This window comes from Myotis yumanensis, unplaced genomic scaffold (assembly GCF_028538775.1).
Source record: "Myotis yumanensis isolate MYYU_CA2020_CCGP unplaced genomic scaffold, mMyoYum1.0.hap1 SCAF_42, whole genome shotgun sequence".
Lineage (NCBI taxonomy): Eukaryota > Metazoa > Chordata > Mammalia > Chiroptera > Vespertilionidae > Myotis > Myotis yumanensis.
The window spans coordinates 29,926-43,960 of NW_027223793.1; positions in this window are offsets into that span (position 1 = coordinate 29,926).

Below are 14,035 nucleotides of genomic sequence, written 5' to 3' on the forward strand. Positions count from 1 at the left end.
AGAAGTCAGCTAGGACAATTTGTAAATCTATGGAAGTGGAAACTGCTTTCTCAAATTGAGTCTTGTTTAGTGGGAAGCGAATGACTTAAGGATCATGTCCTGTGAGTTTAGCACATTGCTGCCTCCCATCTAGGATTAAAGAGCAAATTAAAGCTAGATAAGGCGATAATATTTTGGAGGGAGAATGGGAGCAAAACGACCATTCAGTGAACCTCATTTCAGGAATTAGTTCCCTATAACTCCTGTAGGGGAATGTCTCGTGGGAAATAGAAAATAATTGAAGAGAATGCTGGGGAGAAATACTATTTAAATATCGTGTATTGAGAGCATTCTCAACCAGGCAGAGTTCTCCTATTCCTTCAGCAGAGAGCTGTCTTGGGGAATTCAAAGCTGGATTCCCTTTTAATATGCTAAACAGGTTTTGTAAATTTGCTGTGGGAATGCTTAAAACCAGTCTTATCCAATTTATATCCCCCAGAAATTTTTGAAAATCATTTAGAGTTTTTATTTCCCTATTATCAAAGATAACATTTTGGGGTCTGATGGTTCTTTCAGTTAAGATATACCCCAGATATTTCCATGGTTTTGTCACATCTGTACCTTTTCAGGGGCTATTAAAAGGCCTCTTAAGGCCGTTTCCTTTTGTACTGAAGAGTACAAACAATATAACAGGTTCCTATCAGGGGCTGCAAGTACAATGTCCTCCACACAACGGATAATTTTTCCAGAAGGGAACTGTTGCCCAGTTGGCGTAAGCGCCTGATATACATGATACTGACACATAGTTGGGCTATTTGGCATTCCCTGTGGGAGGACTTTCCGGTGGTATCTCTGAGCAGGTTCCTCATTGTTAATTGAGGGGAGAGTGAATGCAAATTTCTCCCAATCTCGGTAGCCAAAGGAATGGTATAGGAACAATCTTTTAAATCTATTATAATAATGGGCCATTCTTGTGGGTTCATGGCTGAGGAGGGATGTCCAGGCTGGAGAGCCCTCATGGGTTGAATATTAGAATTAATGGCTCTTAAATCATGTAAAAGCCTCCACTTTTTATAATTTTGGGGAATTACAAAAATAGGAGAATTCAAGGGGCTATTAGAAGGTTCTTTGTGCCTAAATTCTAACTGTTCTTTCATGAGTAGATGTGCCTGTTGTAATTTTCTCCCTTTAAAGGCCACTGTTCTACCCAAATAGGGGTTTAGCTTAACCAAGTAAAGGGTAGGGGAGATATAACAACGGTGGTCATTTCTAAAAAGGTGTCTGTAATGTTAGCCCCTACTTCAAAAGGAGATCTCGTCTCCACAAATTCACTGGAATTTGTAAGATTAGGGGTTATATGTAGCCAATTTGCCCAACTGGCCCTTTACAGCATAACAGGCTGAGAACTTTGTAATGTCTGGAAAACTTCCCCTATTGCCACTATCCTTTGATCTTGTTTTACTGTGGGGCATGAGGAGGGCAAATCAAGATGCCTAAGGATAGATCCCTCTGCCCCAGTATCCATCAATCTGGTGAACTTTTTCCCTTGGATTTCTATAGTGAGGAGGGGCCTTTCCCTGGTTACTAGGCGATTCCAATAAACCCTTTGCTCTTCAGTACTGCCAAACTCTTCTTGGTTTCTCTCCTTTCCTAAAGCATTTGGGACCCAGCATGGTAGTAACCACAACTGTGCGATCTTGATTTGCACAGGGAAAATATGCAACTGGATTTATCCCTGGTAATCACTATCAATCACTAGGTACTACTGTGACCCCTTTTAAGTTAAGGTTATAAAATCCCAAAATGATGTCTACTGTGGACCCCAAATTCTCATAGGGACCCTTTTAGGTTCATCACCTTCCTTGAGAATTAGTTCTGTTTTGGTAAGTCCAACCCTGGGCTCACAGCAGTAGCTGCTCAGAGGGAGCAGACAGTGGATTTTCTGTCTGCCTCACAAAGGCGGTCAGTTGTGTCCTGTTTTTTTGTGAGGCCTGGGACTGGCCCCGCTGGGAGCTTCCCTGCAGTGGTGGTAATGAATTGCCATATTTGTCAAATTTAGATTTACATTGATTGGCCCAATGTTGCCCCTTATGGCAGCAGGCACAGAAAGATGGGGCCAAGATATCTCAGCCCAGGAGGCTGGCATTTTAGTCCTCCAATCCTTTTTAAAATGCCCCCACTTTTTTTCTACATTGGTAACATTTGGAATCTTTCTTGCCCTTATTCACAGCTTGAAGGGCTATGGCCAGCATCTGACTCAGGTGGGTTTCTGTTCCTACTAGCCACAAGCTCTGATACATTCCCCCACCCGTGGTGGCCTTTCCCCTGATGGGCTGTATAGCCTTTTGACAATCAACGTTGGCATTCTCATATGCAAGTTGTAGCAAGAGAATATCCGCAACCTGGCTATGACTGATCTGCTGGCAAATGGATTAAGGCGATTTACAAAATCAACATAAGATCCCTGGGATCCCTGGTGTACATTAACAAAAGAGCCTTGCTGGGATCCGCCTTCTGGAATGTGCTCCCAAGCCCGTTGTGCACAGAGAGAGGTTTGGGCCAACACTTGAGGGTGCAGGTCTACTTGCTGTTGTACATTAACATATGGTCCCCATCCCTGGAGCATTGGGGCCATAATGTGACCAGCACCTGCTAAGTTATTTTGGTTAGCCTGCTGCTCCCAGACCTCATCATATTGTGCTCTCCATAATAGATATTGACTGACATCCAGAGTTGTTTTGGCCCAAATCTGCCAGTCCCAAGGTGTCCTGTGATAATTTTCAGAAAGAGCATTAAGGAGTCCTTTTGTAAATGGACTGTTGTCCTCATTTTCTCTAACACTTTTCCTTATTTCTTTTAAGGTGTTAAAAGAGAGCAGCTCATAAACTTTATTACCTTATTGATTTTGCATAGTTGGGCAAGCCAAAAGCTCTCCTTCTAACATGGCTTGCCTGACACAGGACCCCATAACTAAGGATCTAGTTCAGTGGTCGGCAAACTCATTAGTCAACAGAGCTAAATATCAACAGAACAACGATTGAAATTTCTTTTGAGAGCCAAATTTTTTAAACTTAAACTATATAGGTAGGTACATTGTTATTAACTTAATTAGGGTACTCCTAAGGTTTAGGAAGAGCCACACTCAAGGGGCCAAAGAGCCACGGATCTAGTTGATGTGCATTCCCACACCAGAGGTGGAGGATCGGGAAATATTTCCTCCAGCGGTAGGGCTTTAGTATTACAAGCTCTACAGGTTCTGCTTCAGGGAAGTGGGGGAGTAGTAAATTCTCCTGTAGCTCTGTAGGCTTTTGATCTTCAATATGAAATGGGCACAGTGCAGCTCAAATAAAGAGCCCACATAGTTAATGATGATAAGGGCACTCATTTTCTATGGGCTTGATTTCTCTTTAAATTCCTGCCCACTTGTTCCCAGAGATTAAGGTCTAGTGTTCCAGCATCGGGGAACCAAGGATTATAAATTATAACAATCTATAATAATAAAAAGGTAATATGCTAATTAGACCGGACAACCAAACAACCTTCCGGACGTCATTCCAGACATCTTCCCTGATGAAGCTGCAGCAGTGGGGACAGAGGCAGAGGCAGGTAGGGGTGATCAGGCAGGCAGGCAAGGAGTTAGGGGTGATGAGCCAGGCAAACAGAGTGGTTAGGGGCAATCAGGCAGCCAGGCATAGTGGTTAGGAGTGATGAGACAGGCAGGTGAGTGGTTAGGGGTGAGGAGGCAGGCAGGCAGAGTGGTTAGGAGAGATCAGGCATGCATGCAGGCAGGCAAGCAGTTAAAAGGCAGCGGTCTCAGATTGCAAGAGGGTTCAGGCTGGGCTGAGGGACACCCTACCCCCAGAACGAATTTCATGCACTGGGCCTCTAGTTTTTAATAAGCCTGTTAGTTGTTCTTCTGTAACAGAGGGACCACATGCTTTTAATAACTGTTTCAACATTGTGATATATTGCTGCTGTTCTGTGGACAGCTTTTGTTCATTATGAAACCTTAGCTGAGAAAGAATTCCCTCGAACTTAGAAATCCCAAGTGGGCTCCAATGACTTACTGCACAGTTACTTTCGTTTTTGAGGGTTCTGTTGTGTTTTGTTGTGTTCCTTGGTCCTCACATGGAGCACCACTTGCCAGGGCTGACCAGCAGACCCTAAGCGACAGATAAATAAATTACTCAGACACTCGTTTCTGTGAAAGCGAGGCTAAAGAACTGCTTGGCTATAGGCACCAAGAAGCCCTGTTCATCTGCCTCCGTAGGCTTTTATTGTAACAACAGTTTGAACTAAAATTAACCTCTAGATACAATCAGCAGGGAATGTATCATTGAGAAAACACATGCTTCTACAAGGTCGGGTCTAAAGGACTAAACAGAAAGATTCCAGCAAAATACCCAGGGGCTCAGACTTATTTGGAAAAGTCAAGACAGGGGCTGCTGCCTTCAACAAGGTCCCCCTAAAAGGCCCCCGACCTTTTGGAGAATCCTCTTTACAGATTTCCAACCAAGTCCCGTGCTTCCCTCCATTCCCCCACATACATCCATCCTCACATTCCTTCACAAGGATCCTGGATCATCTAGATCCTCCACCAATGCACATCCACACTCTATATTCCCTGTCAGTCATTAGAGTCTTCCCAAATTCCTCACCTTGCTACATCCTGGGGTTCTATGAACTGACCCTGTGCTTAATACATCCCTGGAGCCTGAGATGGGACCTCCCAAGTGACACCAGATGCCTGTAAGAGAAGGTGAAGAAGGGGCTCACCTGGGGGTGGGGGAGAAGAATATATTGTTCTCTACATCGCTGCTCTGGAGATTTCCTACTCACTTTCCAATTGGCTGGACTGACTCAGAGAGAAACCTACAGATAACACAAGCACAGAAACACACAGGTACAGAACACCCCCAGCCTCTGCTGGGCACTCAGGTGCCAGGCTTATGTCCAGGCTACAGGCTCACACAGGCTGACACAGTAGACATGGGCAATACCTTGAAGGGGAACACACACACACACACACACACACACACACACACACACACAACAAACAATTGGGGCCACCCAGACAGTGCCACAGGATATACACAATGGACATTCCTCCATATGATGGCAGGAAATCCTATCATCAATCCTGTCCCAATAAACAACTTCTCTGCCCTGTCAACCTCACATCCGATAGTATATTGTCCCTCAGAGTCCAGGGTCTATCACCTTACTTCAGCAGTAAGAGTCTTCTCTGCACTGGCCAAACTTAAGGATGGGGACACCACCTGCATTACACCCTTCCACACAATGTGTTATGTTGAGACCAATTCTCAACTTCTGGAAATGCTTATATTGCAGAATGTTCTTGCCATTGAAAAAAACATAGCACCGTTATCCGGAAAATCCATGGTATCTCCAGGACTGGCTGGAAAATTACACAGAAATGTAAAAGTACAGAGATTCAAACAATGCCTGTGGGGCCCATGGGTGTGTGTGGGCTGGTTGAAGGTGGGTGAACTGATTTCAGGGCCTCAGGTATCAGGGGCTGCTCCTGAATACCTGGGAGAATTCTGGGCTCCTCAACCACTCAAATACAAAACACCTCAGTCTCAACTCCTGGCTGAATGGGGCAGAGACTACAAGGGGCATGTCCAGGCCCAGAGCTTTTTCCAGGCCCTTAGGTTTTAGTCTCAGGGAGCATAGGTATCATGATTCCCTGTGGGTGATTGTGCAGCTCAGCTCGTTCCTCACCCTCCTCACTGACAGCAGGGGACCCTCCCCTACTGTTCTATCCTTCACTGTGTGTTCTGTCCGCATGAGAACCCTGCTGGCTGCTTCACCACAGCGTCCCTGGTCTGTGATGGTGTTCACATGTGTTGACTCATCTGGTAAAAACAAACAAACCCCCCAAAAAACCCCACACATATATATTGATTAGAGAGAGAGAGAGAGAGAATAATGGGGAAACTTCCATTTGTTGTTTCATTAATTTTATACACTCATCGTTTGATTCTTGCATGGGACCTGAGGGGGGAATGGAACCTGCAACCTTGGCATTATTGAGATGATCATTTAATCAATTGAGCTCTCTGGCCATGGCCAAATTTACCAGGGGTTTTAAATAAAATAAGTCACTAATGTATCTGAGAATAGATAGATATTAGAACTACCATGATGGCAGATAATGATAGAAGGCTGGGGTAGGATTCTTAAAATTTCATAACTGTTTTGTTTATATGAATACTAGAGGTCTGGTGCAAGAAATTCATTCATGGGTAGGGTCTGGCTGATGATCAGCACTGATCAGGTCTTCGGCCTGTCTCCCGGGGACTTTATTTATTCTGTGCTTCCCCCTGGTGGTCAGTACATGTCATAGTGAGCAATCAAACTCCTGGTCTTAGGGTCAAACTCCCAAGGGGGCATTTTGCATATTAGACTTCTATATATATACTAGAGGCCCGGTGCACAAAAGTTTGTGCACTCAGGGGGAGGGAGGGTCCCTCAGCCCATCCTCTGCCCTCTCGCAGTCTGGGACCTCTCGGGAGATAACGACCTGCTGGCTTAGGCCTGCTCTCGGGTGGCAGAGGGCAGGCCCAATCCCTAGGTGCAGACCCATGTTGGGCTCAGAGCAAGGCGGATTGGGAGGTTGCGATGCCACCCTCAGTCACGCACAGGGTAGGGCTGATTGGCGGTTTGGGGCACCGCCCCCTGTCACAGTCAAGGCAGGGTCGATGGGGAGGTTTTGGTGCCACCCCCTGTCATGCACAGAGCAAGGCCAATCAGGGGGTTAGGGAGCTCCCCCCTGTCACGCACAGAGCAGGGCCCATCAGGGGGTTGGGGAGCCTCCCCCCTGTCACTCACAGAGTAGGGCCCATAGGGGAGTTGGGGCACCACTCCCTGTCACACACAGAGCAGGGCTGATCAGGGGGTTGGGGAGCTCCCCCCTGTCAGGCACAGAGCAGGGCCCATCAGGGGGTTGGGGAGCCTCCCCCCTGTCACTCACAGAGTAGGGCCCATAGGGGAGTTGGGGCACCACTCCCTGTCACACACACAGCAGGGCCAATCAGGGGGTTGAGGAGCTCGCCCCTGTCACTCACAGAGTAGGGCCCATAGGGGAGTTGGTGCACCACTCCCTGTCACACACAGAGCAGGGCTGATCAGGGGGTTGGGGCGCCACGCCCTGTCACAGTCAGGGCAGGGTCGATGGGGAGGTTATAGCTCTACCAGGTCACACACAGAGCAGGGCCCGTGGGGGGCGGTTGGGGCACCACCTCCTATCACCCACAGAGCAGGGCCGATCAGAGGGTTGGGGCGCTGCCACTGTCACACTCAGGGCAGGGCTGATGGGGAGGTTATGGCTCTACCCCGTCACACACAGAGCAGGGCCCCTGCGGGGGGGGGGGGAGTGGGGGAGGGTTGAGGTGCTGCACCCTGTCACACACAGAGAAGGGCCGATCAGAGGGTTGGGGCGCCGCACCCTGTCACACACAGAGCAGGGCCGATCAGGGGGTTGGGGCTCCACACTCTGTCACACACAGAGCCGCAGGGCGATCAGGGGGTTGGGGATCTCCCCCTATGAGGCACAGACAGGGCTGATCAGGGGGTTGGGGCGCCTTCCCCTGTCACAAACAGAGCAGGGCCGATAGTGACGTTGTGACCCCGCCCCTTGTCACACACAGAGCCACAGTGCAATCAGGGGGTTTGGGCGCTGACCCCGTCATGCTGATCCCAGTGCTGGGAGGCTTCGCGGTTCCACTGATCCCGGTGCTGGGAGGCATATTACCCTTTTACTATATAGGATAGAGGGCTGGTGCACAGGTGGGGGCCGGCTGGTTTGCCCTGAAGGGTGTCCTGGATCAGCGTGGGGGGTCCCGCTTGGGTGCCTGTCCAGCCTGGGTGAGGGGATGATGGCTGTTTGCAGCTGGTCACACACCCTTCAGGGTGGGGGTCCCCACTGGGGTGCCTGGCCAGTCTGGGTGAAGGGCTAAGGGCTGTTTTCAGGCTGGCAGGTGACTGAAGCTCCCAATGTGTCCTTTTTTTCTTTTTTTAAATTCTGGGACAGCTTTAGCTCTTAGACTTGGCTCCAGGTCTTAGGCCTCAGCTTCTGAAAGGAGGTATCTGGTTTGTTTGGGTTCTATAATCGAAACACTGTTTCAACTCCTGCTCTGAGATCCCAGCTGGCTGAAAGCAGGTTTCTGGGGTTTTGTTTAGCTTCTATATTTGTAACAATGTTTCAAACTGCAAGCTCAGAGGCTGGCAGCCGCAGGCAGGGAATGTTGAAGTCCTCCGTCACAGAAGCAAGCAAGCCTCCTGTTAGCTTCAAGCTGCCTGGCTGCCAGCCACAATTTTGGCTGGCAGTTAATTTGCATATCACCCTGATTAACCAATGGGAAGGGTAGCGGAGTGACACCAATTTGCATGTTTCTCTTTTATTAGTGTAGACTAGAGGCCCGGTGCAGGAAATCATGCACAGGTGGGGTCAAGCTTCCAGGAGAGGGGATGTGGGAGATTGGCCACTGGCCCTGTCCCTGATTGGGGATGGGCCGGTCAGGTGGGTGTGGAACAGAGTGCTGATCAGGGCGAAGGACAGCTGAGGGGGAGCCTCAGGAGGTTGGCCGGCTGGCCTCGCCCCCATAGGGTCAGTTGGTCGGCCACAGTGCATGTCAGCAACTGGTCATTTTGTTCATTCCAGTAGTTCTGGTCACTTGGCTTTTATATATATATATAGGCAGATATTTGAAATAAGCTATTATGCCCTGACCAGTTTGGCTCAGTGGATAGAGCATTGGCCTGCAGACTGAAGGGTCCCAGGTTCGATTCCAGTGAAGGGCATGTAGCTTGGTTGCGGGCACATCCCCAGTAGGGTATGTGTAGGAGGCAGCTGTTCGATGTTTCTAACTCTCTATCCCTCTCTCTCCTCTCTGCAAAAAATCAATAAAATATATATATATATATTAAAAAGAAATAAGCTATTACAAAGGTAGATTATGTCATTGCAGCAGTAATTTCATGTACCAATTAGGAAGCTCTGAAAAGGGGAGGAGGATTTAGTTTCAGGTAGGCAGGCATATATGGAAACATAAAAGTGCTTGTTAAAAAGTGTGTTTTAGTCCAGCCAATATTACTCAGTGGATAAGTACAACCTATTAACCAAGAAGTCATGGTTAGATTCTGGTCAGGGCACAAGCCATGATTGCAGGCTTGATAAACAGTGTGGGGCATGCAGGAGTCAGCTGATCAATGGTTCTCTCTCTTCTTTGATGTTTCTCTCTCTCTCCCTTCTCTGAAACAATAAAAACATTTTTAATATATATGTTGTTAAAATGTATGCTTTAAATTAATTACAATTATATCAAACTTTTAAAAATGTTCAACACTTGCCACTTGCCAATAATTCAGATGTTTTATTATAAACTAGAGGCCAGGCGCACGACATTTGTGCACCGGGGTGGGTGGGGTGTCCTTCAGATTGGCCTGCACTCTTTCACATTTGGGCATCCTTAGCGTTGCTGTGGAGGCAGGAGGGGCTCCCACTACCACCATTGCACTTGCCAGCCTTCAGCCTGGCTTCTGGCTGAGTAGCGCTCCCCCTGTGGGAGTGCACTGACCACCAGGAGGCAGCATTGAGCTTCTGTCCCCTGGTGGTCAGTGTGCATCATAACAACCAGTTGTTCCGCGGTTTGGTCGATTTGCAGTTTACCCTTTTATTATATAGGATTTTCTTGAGCTCATTCACTGCTACTTTATCAGTATGTTGAAAATAAAATATAACAATGTACTACTGTAATATCTTATCATGTCCATGTCCAATGCCATTGTTCTGGCAGTTTGAACCTGGTGATGATGAAAGTACTTAACCAGGGAAACTGACAAATACTACAAATCTAGACTTCACTTAAAGTATTACTAAATGCTTGGACTTAAATAATACTGGTGGGGAATGTTAACAATGCAGATTAAACTTATTAGTGTAGGTTATAAGTGGCTATAAATTGTCCATAGGATAAAAGTTGAGAAAAACAATTTTCTTTCTAAAATTGAAAACCAATGGTTCCATATGGCAAAGAAGTCACTTGAGTAATTGAGGAAGGAGAGAAACTCAAACACATGTCTTAGATGCCACACTGTCCCCCTATTGGTAAGAAAATAAATTAAATTAAAAAATAGGCAAAAGTTCCTGAGCAGACATTTTAGCAAAGGAGTTAAAGACGGTGTAAATTAAAGCGAGAAGAAATGCTCATCATCAAAAATACTTAGGGAAATGTTATCAAAACAAAAACAAGTTAATAGTATACTCATTTCCTGGCCTACTATTTAAAAAAAATAACTGTCATATGTGCTGCCAGGGTAATGTTAAACCTGGAATTTTCATTACTGTGGGTGGGTAGGAAGGCAAAGGGAATGACCATTTTAGATCACAGATCTGCATATCTTAAAATGTAACACGTTCACCAACACTGCAACAGTTAAATAAATAAAACATACACCTGTAGGAAGAACAGAATGCAATATTCCCAGCAGTTTTATTTATAAAACCCCAAACATGGAAATAACTGTTACCATATACCGATCAATGGATTAAGTGGTTATCCATAGAATACAACATTATTAGCAATAAAAATTAAAGTTAACTATTTACATAAACATTACTGTTGAATCTAAAAATACCTGTGTAGCATAAAGGAAGCCAGTGTTTGTTAAAAAATTATACACCTTATAGTGCCTTTAAAATTATGGAAAATATGAACTTATCTATTGTAAGAGGAGGTAAATCAATGGCTATACGGAGAACTGGAGAATCCGAAAGATTATAAAAGGGCAAGAGGTGAATACAGGATGTGCAAAAGTAGGTTTATAGTTGTTAGTATTAAAAATAATACAACAGTTAATAAATAATAATAAAAGTATAAAGTCTCCATGGCTACTCTTTCTTAATTTTTTGGGCATGATCACGTTCACTGAAAGGTCATTGGTTTAATTCCAGATCAGGTCACATGTGCGCCTGGGTCTACAGTAGTGGGCATGCAGGAGGCAGAAGATTGATGTGTCTCTCCCTCTGCATCTTCTCTCTAAAAATCAATAAAAATAAAAATAAAAACATATAAAACTAGAGGCCCAGTGCACGAAATTTTTGACCAGGTAGGATCCCTAGGCCTAGCTGGCAATGAGGGCTGATCGGGGCCTTCCTTTCCTAGCTGCTGGTTGCTGGCCAGGGCCTTCCTTCATTCTGCGCCGCCCCCTGGAGGTCAGTGCCCATCATAGCAAGCGATCAAACTCCTGGTCTCCCGTTCAAACTCCCAAGGGGATACTTTGCATATTAGCCTTTTATATAAATAGTTATTTAAAATAAGAAAATAAATTCTGTGTTTTGCATACTCACAACCATAAGCATACTTTTGCCCCACCATGGATACGGGTAACAGAGAAGCATACGTTCAACCTCACCAAATAGTGCACATTAGAAAAGTGCTTTTTGTTGCATGTCAGTTAAACATATACCTAAGTAAAGCCTTAAAATGTGGTTCCAAATAAAAACACAGATATCCCTCTGTTGTTAGAAAATTAAATGGAAACTCTATACAGACATCACCATCTCTCTCCTAATTTCCTGAGAGAATCATTGTTGCCTCAGTGGCAGCAAATATTGTCAAGAAGTGAAGACTACTGCCATCAGAATGATCAGGAATGCTGAATTGTCAAAAACACATAATTTGGGACTAATCATACGATGATCCTTCCTCTAGCCTTGAGTTCTTGTTGTGATAACCTTGAGGTGCACACCATAGAGTAGTGGTCTCAACCTTCCTAATGCTGCAACTCTTTAATACAGTTGCTCATGTTGCGGTGACTCCCAACCATAAAATTATTTTTGTTGCTACTTCATAACTGTAATTTTGCTACTGTTATGAATCATAATGTAATTATCTGATATGCAGGATGTATTTAGGCAACCCCTATGAAAGGGTCGTTTGACCCCCAAAGGGGTCGCGAACCACAGGTTGAGAACCGCTGCCATCCAGGGATTTAAGGGAATCCCCAAAACCATGAGATTCTTTTCACAACCAATCACTTCAGCTACACAAAGAACAAACAAGCTTCAAAACTGGGTCATTTGTGGATAATGTTCAGAAGAGGCAATTTTCATCCAATATTCTGCCGTCTCTTCAACTCACTATGAAAACAGTGTTTGTCCCAGTATTACTTGCACTTCACAGTGCTACAACAAATGAAACCAGCCTAAGAAATTTCACACATCATGGCACAGGGCTCTTTTGCAGTATTTAAGACATACTGTGAACAGAGAATATAATTCATATTGTTCACAGAGCACAACAAAGGACTCTTCTTCTGGGTGATCTTTGACCTCACCAATAATACAGGCACCAGGCTAAAAAATTAGAATCAAATACTCATGCAGATTTTCGTTAAAGGACTTGGTTAGCAATAGAAAATATGCCAATATTGGACAAAGAGTGATTTCTTGCCATTATTATGTGCCTTCCAAAACTCAGAATGTTTGGGACCCCACCATATCTGTTCCCCTATGCATGTGACAGATCACAAATATCCTTTCAAATCATCCCATGCAGTGAATATAACCCACAAAATTAAAGGTAAAAAAGCAAAAAACTCCTTTACTAAAAGATTATAAACCAGAACAGAGGACAGCAAGCAGTTTGTAGGTTGGTGAATTAGAACCTAAAATTCCTCAGAGGATAATGTTAGAACAATGATAGAAGCACAAAAAAGGACTCCTCTTCTGAGGGACCACTGACCTCACCAACATTAGAGGCACCAGGCTGCAAATTAGAACCATAAAGTTATGCAAACTTTCTTTCATTGCCTTGGTCAAAGATATAATATAAGCCAATATTGGACAGAGTGATTTTTCTGACATTATTATACACTTTCCAAAGAACAGAAAGTTTGGGACCCCACCATATCTGTGATGATTGATCACAACATTCGTATCAAATCATCCAGAGTGAAATTTCTTTAAAAAATTAAAGCTACAAAAGAAAAAACATCTTTACTAAATATCATTAACCAGAATCAGAGGACAGTAAGCAATTTACAGGTTGTTGAATTATAAAGTAAAAAAATTCATAAAAGCATAATGTGAGACCCACAATGTCCCTGAATGTGGTAGCACTCCTTAGCTTAGGATATGTAGTCTGGACAAATCTTGGATCAGATGCATTCTCTAGTCAGAGAGAAAGGAATGAAGATCCTGTCAAGAGCTCAGAGTAATCTGAATTATCCCAAGCACAAGTGAGAACACAGAATACATTTCCCCTGAGCACACAGGGTTTATGACTGATGCACACTCTTCAGGTGAGCCAGGTGGTAGAGGTGAAATCTCTTCAGCCACACATGCTCACTGTGACATCAATCCGGTGTTAGATCTGGGCATGTTAGCAAGTGCAATATAGCGCCTTCAAGCCTCACTTGTACCCGAAACTTATGAGGAATCTAAAAGAGTGTATGTTCCATTAAAATGGGGTTTAAATTTAGGAAAATAGGCCCCAAAGAGTTGCCTTCAGTGTTGTTATTCTAAGTGAGAAAAATAAAAACATTCCCTGCACATTTAACACATCTCTCCAGTGTGAACTTTCAAGTGTTTAATAAGGTTAGATTTTTGGCTAAAAGATTTCCCACATTCAGTACACTCCTATGGGTTCTCTACAGTGCGAACTCTCAGATGTACAGTGAGTTGAGCCCTTTGCTGAAAGGACATCCCACATTTTCTACATTCATATGACTTTTCTCCACTCTGAACTCTGTGGTGTTTTTCAAGGTAAGACTTATCACTGAAGAACTTCCCACAATCATAGCACTCATATGGCTTGTCGCAACTGTGAACTTTCAGGTGTTTAATAAGGTTAGATGTTTGGCTAAAAGAATTCCCACATTCAGTACACTCATATGGCTGCTCTCCAGTGTGAACTCTGAGTTGTCCAGTGAGGTGACTCCTTTGACTAAAGGACATCCCACATTCTCTACACTCATATAGCTTTTCTCCAGTGTGAACTCTCTTATGTTGAATGAGGTTAAAGATTTG